Source organism: Littorina saxatilis, linkage group LG12, assembly GCF_037325665.1.
Source record: "Littorina saxatilis isolate snail1 linkage group LG12, US_GU_Lsax_2.0, whole genome shotgun sequence".
In the NCBI taxonomy this organism is placed as follows: Eukaryota; Metazoa; Mollusca; class Gastropoda; order Littorinimorpha; family Littorinidae; genus Littorina; species Littorina saxatilis.
In genome coordinates this window covers 48,568,830-48,594,267 of record NC_090256.1, presented here as the reverse complement: position 1 = coordinate 48,594,267, position 25,438 = coordinate 48,568,830, and the positions used below count along the sequence as shown (strand labels likewise).

At 43.0% G+C, this 25,438-nt stretch overlaps 1 protein-coding gene across 1 annotated transcript in view; it reads left to right on the top strand.

The window, feature by feature from the left end:
* Window positions 1-25,438, top strand: part of LOC138982118 (prolactin-releasing peptide receptor-like) — a 105,584-nt gene that overhangs the window by 61,941 nt on the left and 18,205 nt on the right. The window contains exon 2 of the mRNA XM_070355345.1: window positions 20,657-21,101. The gene's annotated coding sequence lies outside the window, so the exon portion shown is untranslated. The remainder of the gene's footprint in view (window positions 1-20,656; window positions 21,102-25,438) is intronic.

Genomic DNA, 25,438 nt, shown 5'->3' with positions numbered 1-25,438 from the left:
GGAAAGCTACTCTTCTGCAATCCACAACATACACAAGCGTCCTATTTCCTTCTAGTGCGTTCAAACCAGCCAGTAAATGTCTCTAAATATCCCTCCGCTGATGTATTTTCCATCGAAGTCGTGATGTCTTCATTGCATGCGCAGCGGCTGTAAGCTTATTTGCCCGACTTTTGACACACTTCCGGTCTGAAACGCGCAGGATTACTCGCACCGGAAATGGGTCGGGGGCAGTGGCCGGCGGTCAAAAGAAAAGCTCTAATTCTATCATGTAACTGCACATGGCCTAATGTGCACAAGCTCTCTTGAGGAGCCATTTTGAGAAGGTGGGCGAGTGTGTACAGGCTGATTTGTCTTCTTTAACTGTCTCAGCCTGCAAACATATGTCTGTATTTAGCTGTGTAAATAGGCCTTGCGTTTTCAGTCTATTGGTTGTGACAGCTAGACTGCAGCTACGGTTTTCGTTTCGCATACTTATATGTATGCATGTATTATACTTGGCGTATGTGCTGTTGTTGTTGTTGTTCTTCTTCTTGTTCATGTCCTTTTTTCATGTCCTTGTTCTTGTTTTCTTGTGTCTTGCTTGTGGGTTTGGTTTATTAATTTTGTTTTGTGTGTTTTGAAATAGGAATGTACCTTTGTCAACTAAATCTATCTGTAGTCCCTGTTTCTGAGGGGAAAAAGTGATAAGAACTGATTGATACAAGAGAAAATTAAAAGTGTGAGATTCCTATGGCATGACGTTAACGCACGATTGTATGAGAAGTAAATATAGGTTTAAAAAAACCTCTCAACAATGAAAAATGAATATCTCGTATCAGGGTGGATTGTAACACTATTTAAAACTTGTTTGTTTTGTTTTTAAAGTTCAAGAATGAAAGCACAGACGTCATTTTTGTTTTTACATTTAGTCAAGTTTTGACTAAATGTTTTAACATAGAGGGGGAATCGAGACGAGGGTCGTGGTGTGTGTGTGTGTGTGTGTGTGTGTGTGTGTGTGTGTGTGTGTGTGTGTGTGTGTGTGTGTGTGTGTGTACGTGTGTGTGTGTGTGTGTGTGTCTGTGTCTGTGTCTGTGTGTGTAGAGCGATTCAGAGTAAACTACTGGACCGATCTTCATGACATTTTACATGAGAGTTTCTGGGTATGATATCCCCAGACATATTTTCATTTTTTCGATAAATGTCTTTGATGACGTCATATCCGGCTTTTTGTAAAAGTTAAGGCGGCACTGTCACACCCTCAATGTTTAATACAATTGATTGCAATTTCGGCCAAGCAATCTTCGACGAAGGCCAGACATTGGTATTGCATTTCAGCTTGGAGATTAAAAATTAATTAATGACTTTGGTCATTAAAAATCTGAAAATTGTAATTAAAATTATTCTTTTTACAAAACGATCCAAAATTACGTGTATCTTTTTCTTTATCATTTTCTAATTCCAAAACCATATAAATATGCTATATTCGATTTACAAACAAGCTCTGAAAATTAAAAATATAAAAATTATGATTAAGATAAAATGTCCGAAATCGATTTGAAAACAATTTCATCTCATTCCTTGTCGGTTCCTGATTCCAAAAACATATAGATATGATATGTTTGGATTAAAAACACGCTCAGAAAGTTAAAACGAAAAGAGGTACAGAAAAGCGTGTTATCCCGCTCAGCGCGACCATTACCACACTATTCTGGCTTGTCAATTTCACTGCCTTTGCCACGAGTGGTGGACTGACGAAACTACGAGTATGCGGTCTTGGTGAAAAAATGCAGTGCGTTCAGTTTTATTCTGTGAGTTCGACAGCTTGACGAAATGTAGTAATTTCGCCTTAGGCGACTTGTTGTTTTGTTGTTGTTGATTTTGTTTGTCGCGTTCGTCAATTCTTTCTAACGTCCTTCAATTTCAACTGAGCAACGTGACACTTTCTTCCTTTCTAATCCAACCCCCTACTCCCCACAATTGCAACCACGGCCTTCACCAACTTTAGCGACCTATTTTAAATTCCGGAAAAGAATTAGCTTCTTCATGCATTCTTTTCTTCGTCTACCTCTCTCCAAATCCCGGCCCCATTCTAGCCCACCCCACCCCACCCCGGTCCATGTTTTTATCTGTCTCTGTCTCTCCCTCCCTCAATCTCTCTCTCTCTCTCTCTCTCTCTCTCTCTCTCTCTCTCTCTCTCTCTCTCTCTCTCTCTCTCTCTCTCTCTCTCTCTCTCTCTCTCTCTCTCTCTCTCCCTCTCTCTCTCTTTCTCTCTCTCTCTCCGCTTTGTATTCTTACTCTTTTTAATCGCGCCCACACACAAACTTGGAAAATGAAAAGTGAGAAATGTGGTTTTATCGTCAGAACGAAATCGGTAATAGGAGAAAGGCAAGCTGAGTGGGCGAGTTGTATCATCTATTTGGAGGGACGCAGGATTCAAAGCTTTCAACAGGATCCATTTCTTTCTTCGACTGCACCCTGCAACTCCTATTTCTTCATCAACATTTCAGAAGTCTGTAACAATGCGGGAAAACGTGGGTCGAATTCCAAAATGGGCAAACAATAGAGCTGACAAGCTTTAGTCAGAAAATGAATATGGTCAGCACTTCGGACCGAGTATGATATATATATATATATATAAATATTGTGTGTGTGTGTGTGTGTGTGTGTGTGTGTGTGTGTGTGTGTGTGTGTGCGTGCGTGCGTGCGTGCGTGTGTGTATGTGTCTCTGTGTGTGTGTGTGTGTGTGTGTGTGTGTGTGTGTGTTGAAGATTGTACATGCATTTAAGGCGATTGTTTTTGTTTTCCCCACCTGTCATTGCAAAAGCTTTTTCGAGCTATTCCTCTTTTGTTTGTTATAAAGTCAGCACGGCTGCAGATACAAACGAGGGCGGACAGACGGACAGACAGACGAAAACTAACATTAACTATCACACACACACATACACACACACACACACACACACACACACACACACACACACACACACCCACACACACACACACACACACATACACACACACAACACACACACACACACACACACACCCACACACACACACACACACACACACACACACACACACACACACACACACACACAGGCGTCATGTATAATGAGCTTAGGCTATCAATGTTTGGTGTCCCCAGCGACTAGCATGATTGACTGCTAACGCCATGGTATATTCATCATTATATTTAGTCAAGTTTTGACTAAATATTTTAACATCGAGGGGGAATCGAAACGAGGGTCGTGGTGTATGTGCGTGTGTCTGTGTGTCTGTGTGTGTGTGTGTGTGTGTGTGTGTGTGTGTGTGTAGAGCAATTCAGACTAAACTACTGGACCGATCTTTATGAAATTTGACATGAGAGTTCCTGGGTATGAAATCCCCATACGTTTTTTTCATTTTTTTGATAAATGTCTTTGATGACGTCATATCCGGCTTTTCGTGAAAGTTGAGGCGGCACTGTCACGCCCTCATTTTTCAACCAAATTGGTTGAAATTTTGGTCAAGTAATCTTCGACGAAGCCCGGACTTCGGTATTGCATTTCAGCTTGGTGGCTTAAAAATTAATTAATGACTTTGGTCATTAAAAATCTGAAAATTGTAAAAAACATTAAAAATTTATAAAACGATCCACATTTACGTTTATCTTATTCTCCATCATTTTCTGATTCCAGAAACATATAAATATGTTATATTCGGATTAAAAGCAAGCTCTGAAAATTAAATATATAAAAATTATTATCAAAATTAAATTGTCGAAATCAATTTAAAAACACTTTCATCTTATTCCTTGTCGGTTCCTGATTCCAAAAACATATAGATATGATATGTTTGGATTAAAAACACGCTCAGAAAGTTAAAACAAAGAGAGGTACAGAAAAGCGTGCTATTCTTCTTAGCGCAACTACTACCCCGCTCTTCTTGTCAATTTCACTGCCTTTGCCATGAGCGGTGGACTGACGATGCTACGAGTATACGGTCTTGCTGAAAAATGGCATTGCGTTCAGTTTCATTCTGTGAGTTCGACAGCTACTTGACTAAATATTGTATTTTCGCCTTACGCGACTTGTTTTCAGTTTGCCTTACCCCAAGATTTTGTGGTTGCTGTACAGGTCCTCTTGTAATTAGTGTATATACGAGATGCGCCTGTATGTGTGTGTGTGTGTGTGTGTGTGTGTGTGTGTGTATGTGCGTGTGCGTGCGTGCGTGTATGTGTGTGTGTGTGTGTGTGTGTGTGTGTGTGTGTGTGTGTGTGTGCATGCGTGCGTACGTGCGTGCGCGAGGTCGCGTGCGCGTTGTGTGTGTGTGTGTGTGTGTTTGTGTGTGTGTGGGATTTGACATGGTGCTCAATCGTCATTCTTCTCTGCTGTCCTCGGAGACCTGCTTGACTGTCACACATGACCAAATCTCTTACATTCTCCGTGTCTCCCAAGCCATTTCTTGTCCGCTCTTATTTGTGTCATATTCCGTCTCTTCTTGGTCCTTCACCCCTAGTCAGTTGCTCTCTTCATCCCCGGAGTCTTGAGACCAGTTGCATGAAATGTTCATTGTACCTCAAACTTCAGAGGGCACAGCTAACATCAGTTAATCATTGCTTGATTTTGTGTTTAATATGTTGCAGTGTGTCTGTCTTTCTAGCAAGCGAAAAATACTGATGTAAGGCTCAATTTGTGCCATGAATCATAATCATTTGCTTGCGGTTAGTCCTTTTTGTTCACATCACAAAACGATGGTTGAAGGCGCTCGTGAATGTTTTGTTTTGTATCGTATGAATCAAACTGTTCATTAACCCATCGTGCTGTTTGATTGACGATTGATGAAACGATAATAGAATTGAGATAACAAAAGTTGCTACGGTTCTAGCCTTACTGCAAATCAAAAGTTAAGGTGCAAAGCTAGTCGATGAAAGTGACTAGGTTCTGGGGCGTGTTCAATTGGCCAGCGACTCAGTCGGTCAACTGCAGTTGAGCGAGAGAAATGCAGTTATCTGACAAAATCGGATTTCGCACAAAACAAATAAAGTCGGTGGACTGTGCCTCTTAGCACGTGGAGTAGCCCGATTACAATGCTACCCTCCCCGAGCATCTCGTTCGGACAATCACGGTGGTCCGGCGAGTTAGGACGGTCGGGTGACGAAGCCGTGGTCTGACTTGCCAGTATAACCACCGCTAGTCCATGAAACCAACTCCAGAGCTGAGGTGCTCAAACCCAAAGCGGGTGCCACCCAAACGGGAGAGACAAAATCGCGGGGTCTGATTTGTTGAAATCACAACAAATCTCAATTTGAACCAATCCAACACCGCGGCTGGCTCCCACCCGGTTGGTAACTTTCTCGTGCACCACGGCCCATGAAACCGGCTCCTGGTCTCTGGTGGTCTGCGGGTTCATAGTCTCGCTAATCCAAGCATGTTATCTTTGTCTCTTCCTCCTGCTGTGGCCTCGCGCGACCTGGGCAATGGTCCCACAGAATGTAGCCTTCTCTCGTTCTTTTTGCTCAGTTCTTGCTCCCTTGTGGTCAAATGATGGAATAGGTAGGGTGTAGTTTGAAAAGCACTGGAATAATGCTCTTTTGTGTCGTGCTCTGACAATACAGACTAACTCTAAAACAACTGTTTGCATCTGCTGGTATGAGATGTTGGCATATATCATGGAGAGAGAGAAAAAAAGAGTTTACCGCACATATTTTCATTTTGTACATTCAGCTTGTTGAACTAATCAAAAACGTGCACGTTTACGTCTTCAGCCTGATATTACTAAGGCGAAGTCGACTTTGCAAAGTATGCACCACGAAGCTCGCTGAATTGTTGGTACTAAGACTTCACGAAGTCTTTGCGAAGTCATACAACGTTGGGCTTAATAGACGATTTTCGGAAATAACTCTGTGAGGATTTGCAAGCGTAAGGGAGTTCCGCTCCACGTCTATTAAGTAAGGCCTTCAGCGTTTCGATTCACCACTGTGTAGTTTTGCCCTTCGCCGAAGAACGCATAATTATGAGCAAATAATGTTGAACACTCACTGTTCATGCAGGGATAACCGATCAAAGTTAACGTAACATAACGAAAATACGGTTTTGACGGCAGTATTGTGCAGACCTGAAACTACTCCAGCCCTTCATGCTTATTCTCGTGTCTCCCGTTTGTGTGGAAGAAGGGGGGGGGGGGGAAGGGACGTTTGCAGTTAGGACCATTTGTGCCGTCGCTGGCAAGAATTTTATTAGGGGACATAAAAAGGCGATTTAATGTAGCGGAATGAAACCATTCCATGGAGAAAAAAAAAGTCCATCAAATGCAGTTTTATGATCCCTTATGCATTGCAGAGCACATTTGCATTAAACATCCCATATTCGTATTCTACTCAGTTATAACATAACGCACTTCGCATCGCATTAGCATTGCACACGAATTTCAATATTCCGCCGCGGAACCGTCCTAATCTAACGCCTAAAGCCCAAGTGATTGATGCAACAAAAACTAAGCAATATAATAACGCTAGAATCAAACCAATTCTTTCAACCTTAACTGAATTATAACATGTCTTCGGTGTTTCGATTATCGCGAATAGAAGGACTTTGTTGTCGAAGTTCCGGCAAATCTTCATAAAACACCACTCACACAGAAGGCAATATAACACATGTACCGGCAGTGGTAGTCCTAACAAGGAAATAAAGCGTTCAATACGGGTTGTCATTAAGGGGAGGTTATATGGCCCTTCTGTTTCCGATGGCTGAACCTTGCCACCATGATCGGCCGCCATCTTTGCCTGATAGTGCTGGTGATGGTGGCGGTGAGGTGACAAAATAATCCGTCAGTGTGATAATGTCGTGTCTTGTACAGTAAGCTTTTTGACTCCCGTTCCCGCTGTTTATAACTGATGACTGATCCTCGGCCGCCATCTTTGCCTGATAGTGCTGGTGATGGTGGCGGTGAGGTGACAAAACGATCCGTCAGTGTGATATTGTCGTGTCTTGTTCAGTACGCTTTTCGATCTCCAACCCCACCGTTTGTGATGACTTCATAATTATCCCCGGCCGCCATCTATGCATGTTAGTGCTGTTTGCGGCTAAGATGGCAATACAATATGTCGATGTGGGATAATGTCGTGTATTGTACAGTAAGGACTGGGTGGCCGAGTGGTAACGCACTTGCGCTCGGAAGCGAGAGGTTGCGAGTTCGACCCTGGGTCAGGGCGTTAGCAATTTTCTCCCCCCTTTCCTAACCTAGGTGGTGGGTTCAAGTGCTAGTCTTCCGGATGAGACGAAAAACCGAGGTCCCTTCGTGTACACTACATTGGGGTGTGCACGTTAAAGATCCCACGATTGACAAAAAGGTCTTTCCTGGCAAAATTGTATAGGCATAGATAAAAAAAAAATGTCCACCAAAATACCCGTGTGACTTTGAATAATAGGCCGTGAAAAGTAGGATATGCGCCGAAATGGCTGCGATCTACTGGTCGATGTGAATGCGTGATGTATTGTGTAAAAAATTCCATCTCACACGGCATAAATAGATCCCTGCGCCTTGAGTCCGAGTCTGGAGATACGCGCGCGATATAAGACTTCATATAACCTTGTCGATCTCCGACTTCACCGTTTCCGCTGACGGATCCCCGGCCGCCATCTTTGTCTGACAGAGTTATAGTGATGTCGGCGGGTGCTATGTGTCCCCCCACATAGCATACAAACTCTACCTGTCCCAAGATAGGCCAAGTGGTCATACGAGGACATACAAAATACCTAGTATGTCAGGTGACAAAACAAACTGTACTGTCGATGTGGGATAATGTCGTGTATTTCGAGTAAGCTGTCCGACCCCCATACCACTGATCCTTGGCCGCCATATTTGTCTTTGGTGGTGAGAAAAAATCCGTCAATGTGGGATAATTTCATGTAGTGTGCAGTATACGTAGACTTGTCGACCTCCAACCCCACCGTGTCTGATGACTTATCCCCGGCCGCCATCTTTGCATGTTAGTGCTGTTTGCGGCTAAGATGACAATACAAAATGTCGATGTGGGATAATGTCGTGTATTGTGCAGTTAGCTTTTCGATCTCCGACCCGCCTGTTTCTGATAACTTATCCCCGGCCGCCATCTTTGCTTGTTAGTGCTGTTTGCGGCTAAGATGACAATAAAATATGTCGATGTGTGATAATGTCGTGTATTGTGCAGTAAGCTGTCCGACCCCCATCCCACTGATCCTTGACCGCCATGTTTGTCTTTGGTGGTGAGAACAAATTCGTCAATGTGGGATATTTTCATGTATTGACCTCCAATCCCACTGTTTTTGTCGACCGATCCCAGGCCGCCATCTTTGTCTGAAAGTGCTATAGTGATGTCGGCGGGTGCTTATGTGTCCCCCCACATAGCATATAAACTCTACCTGTCCCAGGATAGGCCAAGTGGTCCTAAGAGGACAAAAACATTACCTAGTCAGTCAGTTTGACAAAACAAACCGTCGATGTGGGATAATGTGTATTGTGCAGTAAGCTTCCCGACCCCAAAACCCAACTAAATCTCGGTCACCGTTTTTGTCTGGTAGTGTTTTAGTGAGTTCGGTGGTTTAGGTGGTGAAAACAATAATCCGTCAATGTGATAATGTCGTGACTTGTGCAGTAAGCTTTTCGACCTCCGACCCGACTGTTTCCGATCAAAGATCCTCGGCCGCCATCTTTGCATGATAGTGATGTAGTGAGGTTGGTGGTTTAGGTGATGAGATAACAAACCGTCGATGTGGGATAATGCATGCCGTGTCGTTGTGTAGTTAGTTTTTTTCGAAATCTGACCCCAGAGGCACAGAACAGGAGAAGGTTAATTGACACTGTGATTAATGACCATGGATATTTGTTTTACTACGCTGCGCACATTAATGGCTAAACCTCAGTCTCTCTGTCTCTCTGTCTCTCTGTCTCTCTGTCTCTCTCTCTCTCTCTCTCTCTCTCTCTCTCTCTCTTTCTTTATCTCTATCTCTCTCTCTTTCTTTATCTCTATCTCTCTCTCTTTCTCGCTCTCTCTCTATCCCCCCTCTCTTTCTCTCTCTCTCTCTCTCTCTCTCTCTCTCTCTCTCTCTCTCTCTCTCTCTCTCTCTCTCTCTGTCTCTCTCTCGTGTCTCCGTTTGTGTGGAAGAAGGGGGGGGGGGGGAAGGGACGTTTGCAGTAAGGACCATTTGTGCCGTCGCTGGCAAGAATTTTATTAGGGGACATAAAAAGGCGATTTGATGTAGCGGAATGAAACCATTCCATGGAGAAAAAAAAGTCCATCAAATGCAGTTTTATGATCCCTTATGCATTGCAGAGCACATTTGCATTAAACATCCCATATTCGTATTCTACTCAGTTATAACATAACGCACTTCGCATCGCATTAGCATTGCACACGACTTTCAATATTCCGCCGCGGAACCGTCCTAATCTAACGCCTAAAGCCCAAGTGATTGATGCAACAAAAACTAAGCAATATAATAACGCTAGAATCAAACCAATTCTTTTAACCTTAACTGAATTATAACATGTCTTCGGTGTTTCGATTATCGCGAATAGAAGGACTTTGTTGTCGAAGTTACGGCAAATCTTCATAAAACACCACTCACACAGAAGGCAATATAACACATGTACCGGCAGTGGTAGTCCCAACAAGGAAATAAAGCGTTCAATACGGGTTGTCATTAAGGGGAGGTTATATGGCCCTTCTGTTTCCGATGGCTGAATCTTGCCACCATGATCGGCCGCCATCTTTGCCTGATAGTGCTGGTGATGGTGGCGGTGAGGTGACAAAATAATCCGTCAGTGTGATAATGTCGTGTCTTGTACTGTAAGCTTTTTGACTCCCGTTCCCGCTGTTTATAACTGATGACTGATCCTCGGCCGCCATCTTTGCCTGATAGTGCTGGTGATGGTGGCGGTGAGGTGACAAAACGATCCGTCAGTGTGATATTGTCGTGTCTTGTTCAGTACGCTTTTCGATCTCCAACCCCACCGTTTGTGATGACTTCATAATTATCCCCGGCCGCCATCTATGCATGTTAGTGCTGTTTGCGGCTAAGATGGCAATACAATATGTCGATGTGGGATAATGTCGTGTATTGTACAGTAAGGACTGGGTGGCCGAGTGGTAACGCACTTGCGCTCGGAAGCGAGAGGTTGCGAGTTCGACCCTGGGTCAGGGCGTTAGCAATTTTCTCCCCCCTTTCCTAACCTAGGTGGTGGGTTCAAGTGCTAGTCTTCCGGATGAGACGAAAAACCGAGGTCCCTTCGTGTACACTACATTGGGGTGTGCACGTTAAAGATCCCACGATTGACAAAAGGGTCTTTCCTTGCAAAATTGTATAGGCATAGATAAAAAAAAATGTCCACCAAAATACCCGTGTGACTTTGAATAATAGGCCGTGAAAAGTAGGATATGCGCCGAAATGGCTGCGATCTACTGGTCGATGTGAATGCGTGATGTATTGTGTAAAAAATTCCATCTCACACGGCATAAATAGATCCCTGCGCCTTGAGTCCGAGTCTGGAGATACGCGCGCGATATAAGACTTCATATAACCTTGTCGATCTCCGACTTCACCGTTTCCGCTGACGGATCCTCGGCCGCCATCTTTGTCTGACAGAGTTATAGTGATGTCGGCGGGTGCTATGTGTCCCCCCACATAGCATACAAACTCTACCTGTCCCAAGATAGGCCAAATGGTCATACGAGGACATACAAAATACCTAGTATGTCAGGTGACAAAACAAACTGTACTGTCGATGTGGGATAATGTCGTGTATTTCGAGTAAGCTGTCCGACCCCCATACCACTGATCCTTGGCCGCCATATTTGTCTTTGGTGGTGAGAAAAAATCCGTCAATGTGGGATAATTTCATGTAGTGTGCAGTATACGTAGACTTGTCGACCTCCAACCCCACCGTGTCTGATGACTTATCCCCGGCCGCCATCTTTGCATGTTAGTGCTGTTTGCGGCTAAGATGACAATACAAAATGTCGATGTGGGATAATGTCGTGTATTGTGCAGTTAGCTTCTCGATCTCCGACCCCCCTGTTTCTGATAACTTATCCCCGGCCGCCATCTTTGCTTGTTAGTGCTGTTTGCGGCTAAGATGACAATAAAATATGTCGATGTGTGATAATGTCGTGTATTGTGCAGTAAGCTGTCCGACCCCCATCCCACTGATCCTTGACCGCCATGTTTGTCTTTGGTGGTGAGAACAAATTCGTCAATGTGGGATATTTTCATGTATTGGCCTCCAATCCCACTGTTTTTGTCGACCGATCCCAGGCCGCCATCTTTGTCTGAAAGTGCTATAGTGATGTCGGCGGGTGCTTATGTGTCCCCCCACATAGCATATAAACTCTACCTGTCCCAGGATAGGCCAAGTGGTCCTAAGAGGACAAAAACATTACCTAGTCAGTCAGTTTGACTAAACAAACCGTCGATGTGGGATAATGTGTATTGTGCAGTAAGCTTCCCGACCCCAAAACCCAACTAAATCTCGGTCACCGTTTTTGTCTGGTAGTGTTTTAGTGAGTTCGGTGGTTTAGGTGGTGAAAACAATAATCCGTCAATGTGATAATGTCGTGACTTGTGCAGTAAGCTTTTCGACCTCCGACCCGACTGTTTCCGATCAGAGATCCTCGGCCGCCATCTTTGCATGATAGTGATGCAGTGAGGTTGGTGGTTTAGGTGATGAGATAACAAACCGTCGATGTGGGATAATGCATGCCGTGTCGTTGTGTAGTTAGTTTTTTTCGAAATCTGACCCCAGAGGCACAGAACAGGAGAAGGTTAATTGCCACTGTGATTAATGACCATGGATATTTGTTTTACTACGCTGCGCACATTAATGGCTAAACCTCAGTCTCTCTGTCTCTCTCTCTCTGTCTCTCTCTCTGTCTCTCTCTGTCTCTCTCTCTCTCTCTTTCTTTATCTCTATCTCTCTCTCTTTCTCGCTCTCTCTCTATCCCCCCTCTCTTTCTCTCTCTCTCTCTGTCTGTCTGTCTGTCTCTCTCTCTGTCTCTCTCTCTCTGTCTCTCTGTCTCTCTCTCTCTCTCTGTCTCTCTCTCTGTCTCTCTGTCTCTCTCTCTCTGTCTCTCTCTTTCTCACACACACACACACACACACACACACACACACACACACACACACACACACTCACACTCACACTGTGACACACACACACACACACACACACACACACACACACTCACACGCAACAACAACAACAGCAACGCCATAAGCTATATCGTCACTCAGACTGTCACATTTTTCCGCTGCCTTCGACACTAAAAGGAAGTCAGGGGACCGAGGGTTCCGGTCGGAAGCGAACGAAAGAGGTTATGGATTTGTGTGTGTATTATTTCTCCCCAGCCCTCTGTCCAATTTCTCCCGGCAAAGGATCGCGACACAAGCTGATAATCACGCACATATACGCTTTTTAGTAACGGTCTGAAGTGTTCATACACCCAACCCTGAACAGGGAGTTTTGCTAAAACACCCGCTGGCTTCGTAGACTGGGCGAGATAAGCGAGATTGGTTGAGTTTCGAGAATAAAGCGGAGTAACTCAGTATGCCAAACCAGCTTTTCGTCAGCAGCTGTCGTTGTTGTCTTATGTAGTGGATTGTCTAATGTGTCAAGAGAAAACGTGATTGTCAATTGCAAGACATTATCAACAGCAGCAACATGAACATATATAGTTTCTCCTTAACATCGTCATCATCTTCGTCACCATTGTCATTATTATATTCATCACCATCATCTGCAGCAACAGCAGCATAATCATCATCACTATCATCATCGTGTCGTCGTGGCCCTCCTGCTCCTCCTTCTCCTCTTCATTATCGTCATCGAGAACATCAGTATTAACAACAACAACAGCAACAACACAAACAACACAAACAACATCAACAACAACAACAACAACAACAACATAATCATCATCATCATCTTGAAGAAGAGACTTCACGATGACGAAACAATTCTTATCATAGCAAAAAAGCAGGTGCTAAAAGATGCACACAACTACAAAGAAACAACGAAAAAGAAAGCACTGTTTGAGTGCGCTTGAAATTAAAACAAAGACGCAAGGAGCATAAACAAGGACCAAGTTCTCTCTCGCCGGTGGCACATTTATGAATTCAATTAGTGTGCTTAATACACCAGGAAGAACACCTGTTGTCATGTTGGCTTTGCCGCCAGACAGGTGCAGGCTATTGTGTATTTAATACAACATGTGGAAACTATAGTCAGGCTTTATTGCTTAATGCACCAAATGGCACTAAGCTTGCAAAAATTATGTGCAGGGTACTGTTGTTACTATTTACATTGCAGTATATTGCCCCTTTTGAGTGCTTTCGATCGCAAAATCTCTCTCTCTCTCTCTCTCTCTCTCTCTCTCTCTCTCTCTCTCTCTCTCTCTCTCTCTCTCTCTCTCTCTCTCTCTCTCTCTCTCCTCTTTCCCTCTCTCTCTCTCTCTCTCTCTCTCTCTCTCTCTCTCTCTCTCTCTCTCTCTCTCTCTCAGCCCCCCCCCCTCCCACGCCCAACAACTAAAGCGTCTAAAACACAAAGCATAGCTATACTCAATTGATCAAACAAGGCTTAAGCACATACTGCCCTCCTACCTGAACTTAAGTTCCCCATTCTGATATATTTTTTAGCAAGTTGCTTCAATATTTTCCTTTTACATGAATTTTATTTTATTTATTTTTTTTAATTTTTTGTTTTGTTTTTTTTTTGTTTTTGTTTTTGTTTGTAACTTATTCAGCCACACATACAAACATATTCTACATACATAAAAAGCAAATAAGCCTACAAAACCGCTCCAGTCCAACCACATTCCGCGTACACAATCATTACTTCCATCCCCATTTTGAAATATCGCAACAGGACCTCCAGATATATAACACGATCATATGTGTTCTCTGTTTGCATGTTTGTCCAGTGTCTTGTCCCCACATAAAGCATATTAACTCTACCTGTCCCAAGATAGGCCAAATGGTTCTAAGAGGACGTTAAAACTAATTATCATCATCTCTCTCAGTCTCTCTCTCTCTCTACCGGCACGGTTGGCCTAGTGGTAAGGCGTCCGCCCCGTGATCGGGAGGTCGTGGGTTCGAACCCCGGCCGGGTCATACCTAAGACTTTAAAATTGGCAATCTAGTGGCTGCTCCGCCTGGCGTCTGGCATTATGGGGTTAGTGCTAGGACTGGTTGGTCCGGTGTCAGAATAATGTGACTGGGTGAGACATGAAGCCTGTGCTGCGACTTCTGTCTTGTGTGTGGCGCACGTTATATGTCAAAGCAGCACCGCCCTGATATGGCCCTTCGTGGTCGGCTGGGCGTTAAGCAAACAAACAAATCTCTCTCTCTCTCTCTCTCTCTCTCTCTCTCTCTCTCTCTCTCTCTCTCTCTCTCTCTCTCTCTCTCTCTCTCTCTCTCTCTCTCTCTCTCTCTCTCTCTCTTTCTCTCCGAATGAATGTGTCTGTATTACAAATGTAACTGCCTTAATACGTGTTTCACATCAACGACAAAACAACAACGCTTGAATGAGTTCGTTTGGAAAGCTTTTGCCAGTTAATGGAGTTCAGCTGTGATAGTTAAGATGATAGAAGCCATACCTGCGTTTTCTCGTTATTCCCATGTTCTCATATCGGTACTTACATGTGCACTGATGCATAGATGAGTTTCTCAAGATGTTATTTTCTTGAAATGATGTCGAGGGGTCGCGGGTGGTCTTTGGGATATAGTGGAAGGGAGGGTTTAATTTGTTTTCCTCCTTTGTTTTTGTTTCTTTTTTGTTTGTTTTTCTTATTGTTGTTGTTGTTTTTGTTGTTATGTCTGCTGCTGTTGTGGGTTTTTTCAGGTGCTTTTCACTTTGCGGTCTGATATAATGTTAGAATCAATTGTCATTGGTTCCGTTGTCTTTTTGACAGAAGGTCTTCAACTTATCGTTGACAATCCAACCGTAAACGACACGTCTAAACGATATTCATGCATTATGTCTTTGGACAACGCTAATGTTTGCGCACTGAAACGTAATTTTAAAAGTTAGTGAATACACGATGTGTACCACAAAATACGATACGTATTCTTGTTTGGTGTAACTTAGCTTACCATGCTTTCCTTTTTATATTTAGTCAAGTTTTGACTAAATATTTTAACATAGAGGGGGGAATCGAGACGAGGGTCGTGGTGTATGCGTGTGTGTCTGTCTGTCTGTGTGTGTGTGTGTGTGTGTAGAGCGATTCAGACTAAACTACTGGGCCGCTCTTTATGAAATTTGATATCAGAGTTCCTGGGTATGATATCCCCGGATGTTTTTTTCATTTTTTCGATAAATACCTTTGATGACGTCATATCCGGCTTTTTGTAAAAGTTGAGGCGGCACTGTCACACCCTCATTTTTCAATCAAATTGATTGAAATTTTGGCAAAGCAATCTTCGACGAAGGCCGGGGTTTGGTATTGCATTTCAGCTTGGTGGCTTAAAAACTAATGAGTGAGTTTGGTCATTAAAAATCGGAAACTTGTAATTAAAATCATTTTTTTATTAAACGATCCAAAAACAATTTCATCTTATTCTTCGTCATTTTCTGATTCCAAAAACATATAAATATGTTATATTTGGATTAAAAACAAGCTCTGAAAATTAAAAATATAAAAATTATGATCAAAATTAAATTTCCGAAATCGTTTTAAAAACTATTTCATCTTATTCCTTGTCGGTTCCTGATTCCAAAAACATATAGATACGATATGTTTGGATTAAAACACGCTCAGAAAGTTAAAACGAAGAGAGGTACAGTAAAGTGTGCTATGAAGCACAGCGCAACCGCTACCGCGCCAAACAGGCTCGTTACCTTCACTGCCTTTTGCACTAGCGGCGGACTACGTTCAGTTTCATTCTGTGAGTTCCACAGCTTGACTAAATGTAGTAATTTCGCCTTACGCGACTTGTTAGTTATACTTATGATCTGTATATCCTTGAAAAAATAAAATGCAGTGAGATGTCAGCGCGCACCTTTTGACACTGCCACAGACAGTTACAGAACAGACACATTATGATCGTTCCGTCCAAACAAAACGCATTTAAAAACTTCTTACCTATTTTATGCAGGGGTGGGGGAATAGGTCATTCAAAATATATTTGTTTTTGATGCTGCAACGGTTACAGTTCTGACACTCCGTCCTCAAACACGGCTTCGTTACACTATGTACACTACTCCATTTCAGTTTGTAGTGCTTTCCATGGAGTAACTTAAATTCGGTTATTCATATTTGTATTATAACTCATACTTTTCGACGACGACAAGGTAACTGAAATCCAAAACGTTCCAAAATTCAGAATACAAAAAAAGAATTATACGTATAGGGTATTGGAACGTTTAATTATTGACAAAACAAAACTATGATTGAACGTTCCAATAACCTACACATCTTGTTTGTCTTTTTATTCTGACGAGGTAGCTGCATGGTTCTCTCGGTCATTCAAAGCAATTACTTTGCTTGTACTCTGAGTATCACACATGGGAACTGACACATGGGAACTGAAACAGGCATTCGCCCTTTCAATATGTGTTCCGAATATAGTTATGTCAAAATGAAGTGCGCTTGGTAACCAAAGGATGAAGAGGATGCATTCAGTACAGGCTTGTAATCTGAGGCAGATGAGTTGTTTGAAACGGGAAACAGATGCAAAGCAACTGTATCTGCACGCTCCGTTTGTTCATTTGGGAACCACCGTACAGTGCGGCGTATGTCTTTCTTGGGCGAGGTTGCAGCGGCGAGTATAATTGTCTCACGTATATAGGATATTTATAATTGTATTTTTGTAATTAACTTGCAAATTTGGTTCTTATTCCGTAATGGTATTTATTGATTTAAGAATTATATAGATATATAACCTCTCTTTATTCGTCCACTCGTTTTTTTCTTCCGTTTGTCCATCTTTGACTCGACCTGGTTGGTCTGTTGACTTGTTTGTTTGTTTGTTGATTTGTTTATGTCTTTCTTTCGGTTTTATTTTTTAAAATGTTTTTATTGTTTGATTGTCTGTGTGTCTTTGTGGGTTTTGTTTTGTTGGTTTGTGTTTTGTTTCTTTTATTTTTTTGCGCTCTAAGATCTATTTATTCTTTCTCACCATTGACCTGCCAACCTTGTTTGAAGAACTCGATGTCCAAGCACGGCCTTGCAAGCAACGTTCTTGCCGTTGCTTTCTGAGGGCTAACGGCATGGTACATCCCAATCAGTAACGGCTGATTCTTGTAGAATCCGCAGAAACTAGACGCTCCTTGCAACCACCGACCTAGGCGTAAAACATAGTAATTGAGAACGGCCTTGTATAGCTGGGTTTATTTGTGTCTCGCAATTAGGTGCCTTTTGGAACCCGGTGGAGAAAGCTGAGAACAAGATGTAAATGCAAAGCGTGTATACGTCTCGCACAGTTTGAGAATTCCGTACCCAGCAGCCAACAACCACAGATAACTCGTTCAGAGAAGTTCTTGTAATGTGAAGTCTGTCGCTTTAAGCATCCAACTCCCTTTTCGTTAATTATCACTCTCTGAAATGAGGTGAATTCTCTAGCTACCAGTTGAAGCCAAAAATGCATTCGGAGTGTTTTTGTAATTTCAGATATGTCGCTTTCAACGGGCTAATCGGTGCACGCACTCTCGATTAGTTCGTTCTGATTATTGTTCCCTGAAAAAAGGTGCACTTTGGCAACCGCAGCCAGCCTTAAGAACGAATTCCTTCCGGACAGGGATGGCTGGGAAAGGGGTGAGTTCCATTCCAAGCCACCGGAAAGATAATTAGTTTAGCGAGTGTGAACTAGCTGATCAGTTAACCGCTTAATGACTTCACCTCCACGGCAAAACATTTTTACAACTAACCTCTGGGTTGTTTTTATCTTCTGGGTGTCTCTTTTCTGTTTGTTCACCTTTGCCGTCTTTTTTGTGTGAACGTTTTTCTTTCCTTTTTCGTCTTCCTTTTTGATTCTGTTTCCTTTATCTGTTATTGAATTGAGGTATTTTTTCCCTTGTTCTCTGTTGTTTAATAGGATGGGTTTAGTCCCCTTCTTTTTGTTTTGTTTTACAAACTAGCACGTCCCTTCGAGATAAATAAGGATTGACATTCCCCGAGCATCACACACGGCAGCAATTATCTTGGATGAATTGCAGCGATTCCACAAACAACAAGAAGGCAAGCCTCGGGCTTTCGCCTTTTTTTCTGTCCGTCCTATGCTTAACCCCTGCAGGAGTTCTTTTGATGTGCTTGCAGCCTGCGTATTGTTTTACTGGGCGTCCTGGTAGGTCTGTTGTGTTTGTGGATCAGGGTTAAGCCAATGACAAACAGTCATTGCATATTACAGGGACTGTCCTGTCTTTGATGCGCGATGACCTGTCAGTGGTTTTCATCAGGACTTATCCTTCTCCTGTCAGTACAGCTTTTGTTTTGAGGTTTAGGTTTTTGACTTGTGTGCGGCGCGGTTACGATTGGTTGGGGCATTGACTTTCTTGTTTTTCTCGTAGTAATTTCTCTGATGTGTGACTTCAAAAGTCTCGCTTCGACTTTGCTCAGTCTGATTTGGTTGTTATCATTAATTGTTTGTTTGTTTTTGTTTTTGTTTTTGTTTAGTTGCTTGAAAGTTTCGGTACTAGCTTTATTTGATAATCAGCCAGGGTGGCATGCTGGATGTTAGTCCGCCAATGGTCGCTAGCTGTATAGCGACCCAATTTGATTCTGTTTCAGATGAACTTGTTGATTGGCCACCTTTTCTATTTATGTACTTAAGTATTTGAACTTGTTTGATTTGCTTTAGTTTAAAAACTTTATTTTTAAACAAATAGATTATTTGCTCATTTGTATAATGTTCCGTTCACATGCGAATCTTGGGCCACCGCAACTAAAGGTCTGGACAACGTCCGTTATCCCTCTGAGAAAAGAGTATTATTCCCAGAGACACAGACTTTCAGCGAGAAGAAATCTGTCTGGATGAGATAATTTAACCGAACTCCTGAAATCCATCTGTCGTACGTTAGCGTCCTACCAGCACCAATGGAAGTCAGATTCAATTTCGGCCCCAGACAAAGTTTCATTTACAGAAGATGTTGCCATCACGGCAGTGTTCTGGCTGAACCCATCTTCAATTCAATTCTAACGTGGGGGTCCTTTTTTCGGTGTTCATTGTGCTGTGTATTGCGTATGTATGAGGGTATTCATAATTTGATAGACCTTTGTGTAATGAGACGAATGTGTGCACATCTGCGGCGAAGGATGATGTTAAAAGGAGATCTCTCCTCCTTCTTCTCCTCCTCCTCTTCCTCCTCCTCTCTTCCCCTCTAACACATATTCAGTTTCCATGGCAGACTGTTGGGTGGTCTTTTATCGATCCTGCACGAGAGCAATTAACAGCCCTTTTTTTTACTCAGCAACCACAATGTGTGTGTGTGTGTGTGTGTGTGTGTGTGTGTGTGTGTGTGGTGTGTCTGTGTGTGTGTGGTGTGTCTGTGTGTGTGTGTGTGTGTGCGTGTGGTGTGTCTGTGTGTGTGTGTGTGTGAGTGTGTGTGCGCGTGCGTGTGCGTGCCTTTGCCTTTGTCCGTCTGACATAATGCATTTCTATAAAGGCTTATTAGTCTGTTCATCTCTGTCTCTGTCTCTGTCTCTCTGTGTCTGTGTGTGTGAGTGTGTGTCTCTCTCTCTGTCTCTCTCTCTATGTCTCTCTCTCTCTCTCTCTCTGTGTCTCTCTCTCTCTCTATCTCTCTCTCTCTATCTCTCTCTCATGAATGCTTACGTGCACTCTCTCCCATATAACATGTATGTTGCCAGTTACACGCAAGTTTGATTATGGTATCCAGAGGCGTTGAGTTGCCATGGAAACGACGAGCGGTCACGAGTTCATTTCATGAACAGCACTCTCTCTACGTCTCTCTCTCTCTCTCTCTCTCTCTCTCTCTCTCTCTCTCTCTCTCTCTCTCTCTCTCTGTCTCTCTCTCTTTCTGTTCGCCTGCATGCACAAATGGAACACGCTGTACTCTACGTCTGTCCGCATCATTACTGATCCTAATCGATATTTAATTGTTGAACATCTTCCTCTCATTTTCCTGTGTCGCAGACACGCGATGATAGATGTACTCATACCAGATGCCAACACATTAAATCTACCCCCCCCTCCACCCCCCTCCCCACACACACACACACACACACACACACACTAGAGTAAACACGTCACTGGCAATCTAGGGTAAGACCTATGGGGCCCGGTAGCTCATTCAGTAGACCCACGGACTTGTGATCCTAGGGTCAAAGGTTTGAATCCAAGCCGGTGACGGATACGGATAAACATGATCTATATAGTTACACACTTATTCACATAAAGTTATCCTTTCGTTACGATCATGTGTGTATATGTATGTTCTACCACTTTTCAACACTAAAAGGTTCAACTTTCGAAAGTAACAACATACTGGTTGCTTTGACATTCCTTGAGTGAGGTGTTATCACATTTTGATTATATCAAACTGTCATCAAACTTTCTTCACCGCTTGATTAGTGATTAGTCATTGTATATCGCTCGTGTGAGAAACATTTATGGCGTATACAAACAATAGAACATTGCCTTGTTTAAAGACTTACTCTTGATTCAAAAACACGTTTTAATGTCATGTCCTTTTCTATTCTTATCCACAGAATTGACGGCTGTCGTCATCATTGCTGTCTTCTGAACCCGCCCAACCTCTCTCCGCCTTCGCACGGAAGAAAAAATACACATCAAGATTTCCTAATCGAATTTACGTCTAGACTATCGATGTCATCGTGTGTTAAATCACCGTGACCAGACTCAGCAGACCGATCTCGACACCAAGACCAAGTTCATGTTCTCAGTCTGCAATAATTCCTTTACAGAGAGAGGGAGAGAGAGACTGAAGCGGTAAACTGGATTACGTGCGCTGTCTTGCAATAAAGACACAACCCAGCCTGGTGCCTGCATTACACACAACACAGAGTCCGGTACGGTGCCTGCACCATTCCCATAACTTCGGTGATTATATCGCTACCACCCGCACGAACGTCGGCTCGGATAGGATTCTGGACCGCCCTGACGTGCGAATAAGAGGTCTTCTAGTACGAGGAGGTGAGAGAAACCCCGTGTTCTGCCGCTGTCTGTTGTTTAATAATGTATAATGTTTGGCTTCTTTAATTTGACCTACGGGTTTCCTAGGGCTGGTGTACATCATATATATGTATTAGTTATAGCATGTCATTTTCTACTCCCAACCCCTCCAGGTTGTTTGTGTGTGTCTGGGTCTGTTCCTGTCTATATGAATCTGTATGGCTGGCTGGCTGGCTGGCTGGCTGTCTGTCTACATATCTCTCTCTCTCTCTCTCTCTCTCTCTCTCTCTCTCTTCTCTCTCTCTGTCTCTCTCGCTCTCTCTATCTCTCTTTCTCCTCTCTCTGTCTCTCTCTCTCTCTCTCTTTCTCTCTTTCTAGCTCTCCCAACTCTTCTCTCTCTGTCTCTCTCGCTCTCTCCCTATCTTTCACTCTCTCTGTCTCCCTTGCTCTTTCTCTCTCTCTCCCCTATCTCGCTCTCTCTATCTCTCTTTGTCTCCCTCCCTCTCTCTCTCTCTCTCTCTCTCTCTCTCTTTCTCTCTCAGTCTCTCTCGCTCTCTCTCGCTCTCTCTCTTTCTCCCTCTCTCTCTCTCTCTCTCTCTCTCTCTCTCAGTCGCTCTTTTTCTGTGTGTGTGTGTGTGTGTGTGTGTGTGTGTGTGTGTGTGTGTGTGTGTGTGTGTGTGTGCGCGTACGTGTGTATGTGTGTGTGTGTGTGTGTGTGTTCCAAGTTGGTTTTTGACGTATATCTTTCAAGTGTCGGACCATATAGTTTATACTTTTTTTTCTAACAATACCGGGATCTCTTCAGGTACTTCTGCCTCGCTTACTTCGGCCTATTCCGTTTTAAGCTAAGCTGCCAGGACAATGATACAAATTAAATCGTCACAAAATGGCAGTGTTCGTCTCCTTGCAAGAAAGTCAATAAAACTTCCAAATGGATAGACGACTGAAGCGTGGCTGAAACCCCAAGGGGGTCTGTGCAGGGAGACGGGAGACGCGCTCCATCCTTACGTTTTGAAGCTAAAATGCAATCCCACAATCCGGACCGGTTCAAAGAATGTTTGACCAAAATTCCAATTAGTTTGATTGAAAAATGCGTTCGCCACATTGCCGCCTCAACTTCCTCTTGATCCCCAGTCTACTGGAATATATCACTACCAGATCCGTTTTGAAATAAATCGTCACGCTCATAAGAAAAATACCTATCTCAGTGTTAGGCATTTCTGTAGTGAAACTACAGGGGAAGCTACTGGAAGGGTATATCTATCATGTGTTAGAGAGTACAAACTCTCAGACCATCGGAAACCATTGCCACGGTAACGTAAGCAAAACTGCCGATCTGGTTTCTTGAGTTAGGCACTTTTTCTTTATGATACAGGAAGACTTGTTTTGAGAATGGGAAAGTATGCAAAAGCTCTTTGTGGGTTGTTAAGGAGTTTTGCTGATTGAAAATGTTGTTGTCAGCTCTTTATCTCACGTTTATCCAGCTGTCATCACCGCTCAAGATAGGCAGTTTGCAACTTATATAACTAAAGTGAAATAGGCAGATTGTTCAGAAACCAAAGACATTTTTTTGCGTTTTTCTCAAAACATCAAAAAATGACATAGGCAATTATCTTATGAGCGTGACGTATTGCTGTAGGTTCCATAGGTGCTACCATGTATGAAAATTGTGCACGCATTTTCCAGTCATGGCGTCGGTACTATAGGAAGTGCCATGGCCTTCCATGCAAACAAAATCATTGAGAACGTGTAAACATCACGCAACGTAACTACTTCCGCTCCTTACATTGGTCAATTGAACATGCTTCTCCTTTGATTGACACGGACAGAACGTTAGGTCAGTGTTATTCCTTGTTATTACATACGTGAACCTATGTTTTATGTTTTATGTGTGTTGTCCCATACAATTGTTGTTATAATTGTTTACAGGCAGGCAGGGTGTGCCGAAGAACATTTTCCATTTGTATGTAATATCTTAATGGACAATAACGTGCTGTTATTGTTATTGTTATTGTTAATGTTATTGTTAGTCCAATAGGATTTTCCCCTTTTCCCCCTCTCAGGGTTAGTTTCTATTTCCGCCTTGTTGGTTTGTTTGTTGCATGTGTCATTGTTTTTTCCATTGGTCTTTGAATTGGACTGGGTGGCCGAGCGGTAACGCACTTGCGCTCAGAAGCGAGAGGTTGCGAGTTCGACCCTGGGTCAGGGCGTTAGCAATTTTTGCCCCCCTTTCCTAACCTAGGTGGTGGGTTCAAGTGCTAGTCTTTCGGATGAGACGAAAAACCGAGGTCCCTTCGTGTACACTACATTGGGGTGTGCACGTTAAAGATCCCACGATTGACAAAAGGGTCTTTCCTGGCAAAATTGTATAGGCATAGATAAAAATGTCCACCAAAATACCTGGTTCCTAATCTCAAAGAGCTTTGACTTGTCAGTCATGAACACTATTAAAATAAAGTGATGTTTCTACAATAATATAAGAACTGTTTATGTGCACATTTTAAAAAGATAGACACTACCCATATTTTAACTTTGCTTTTACAATGATGTAGGTTTGTTTGTTTGTTTGTTTGTTTGTTTGTTTGTTTGTTTGTTTGCTTAACGCCCAGCCGACCACGAAGGGCCATATCAGGGCGGTGCTGCTTTGACATTTAACGTGCGCCACACACAAGACAGAAGTCGCAGCACAGGCTTCATGTCTCACCCAGTCACATTATTCTGACACCGGACCAACCAGTAATGATGTAGGTTACGCAACAGCTTCCATTCGCAAACGTTACTATTGAGTTCTATGTTTCTAAGCTTTTTAATATCTTAAAGAAAGTAACTAAATAACAGAAAAAAAGCAACTGATTTGTTAGATAGATCTATAGATTGATGGATAGATAGATAGATAGATAGATAGATAGATAGATAGATAGATAGATAGATAGATAGATAGATAGATAGATAGATAGATAGATAGATAGATAGATAGATAGATTGATTGATTGCACATCGCTCAGACGGCACAAAACATACAGTCCTGGGCCCGCTACACAGCAGCTCACAGTATACGCTCTGTACGTTCAGCGTATACTTTCTGGTGGTATCAGCGAAAAATCCTTATTGGAACTACCAACTGAACGTATACGGTCTCTTTACATAGATAGATTGACGTGACGTCACACGTAAAAAACGGAAACTCGCAGTAAAAGAAAAAATTCGCATATTTCAAAAACTAAACTTCCGAGGTCTGGCTATTCCTAATCACACGTCTCTCACTCTCTCTCTCTCTCTCTCTCTCTTTCTCTCTCTCTCTCTCTCTCTCACATGGGGTGGAAGATGAATACCGTCTCTGGGTCTGCACATAGAGTTGACCCGTGCCGTCCCGGCCCGGATTCGAACCAGCGACCTTTCAATCACAAGTCCAGTGCTCTGCCACCTGAGCCACCCGGGCCCCCGTAATCTATCTGTTTCCGGTAACAGTTTTATACTGACTGTCACTCCTCATCAGTCATCGGAGACATCGCTACGAACCATACTACCGTATACGCTGACAGTACACACAGTATACGTTCCCCTGCTGTTCAGCGAGAAAACATACATACGTTATGTCTGCTTATACCGAGGTGCAATGGGTGCACCATAGATAGATAGATAGATAGATAGATAGATGGATGGATGGGTAGATAGATAGATAGATAGATAGGTGGATAGATGGATGGATAGATATATAGATAGATTTCTCACTGTTGATGCCACTAAAACTCTCGTTACATCCTGCATTTTGTCCAGACTAGATTACTGCAACTCCCTTCTCATAGGCTGCCCTGACTCCACTCTCCAACCCTTGCAAAAAGTACAACACTCTGCTGCACGTCTCATTTTCAGAGCACAGCATCGACAACCCTGCACTCCTCTCATGAAAGAACTTCACTGGCTTCCTGTATCTGAACGTATTAGGTATAAAGCTGCCTGCTTCTGCTACAATATCATCTCTGAATCGGCACCTGCCTATCTTTCTGAACTGGTCTCTCTCTACACTCCCTCTCGCACCCTTCGTTCTTCTGATGATGCTCGACTTCTCTGTCAAGGTCGCTTTAAACGCAAGGCTCATGGCTTCCGCACGTTTTCGTATTATGGACCTCAGTTATGGAATTCACTCCCCTTTCAATTACGTCACTCTCCATCCATTTCATCTTTTAAGTCCAATTTGAAAACTCACTTGTTCCAACAACACTACGGATAGTTCCTTAGTATAGAGTCTGGGGATGTGAGATGTGCATGATGTGTTGTTTGAATCTGACAGTGATTGTATGAATTTTGTATACATGTATTGTTGTCACGCGCTTTGAACTTCTGATAAGGCGCTTTAT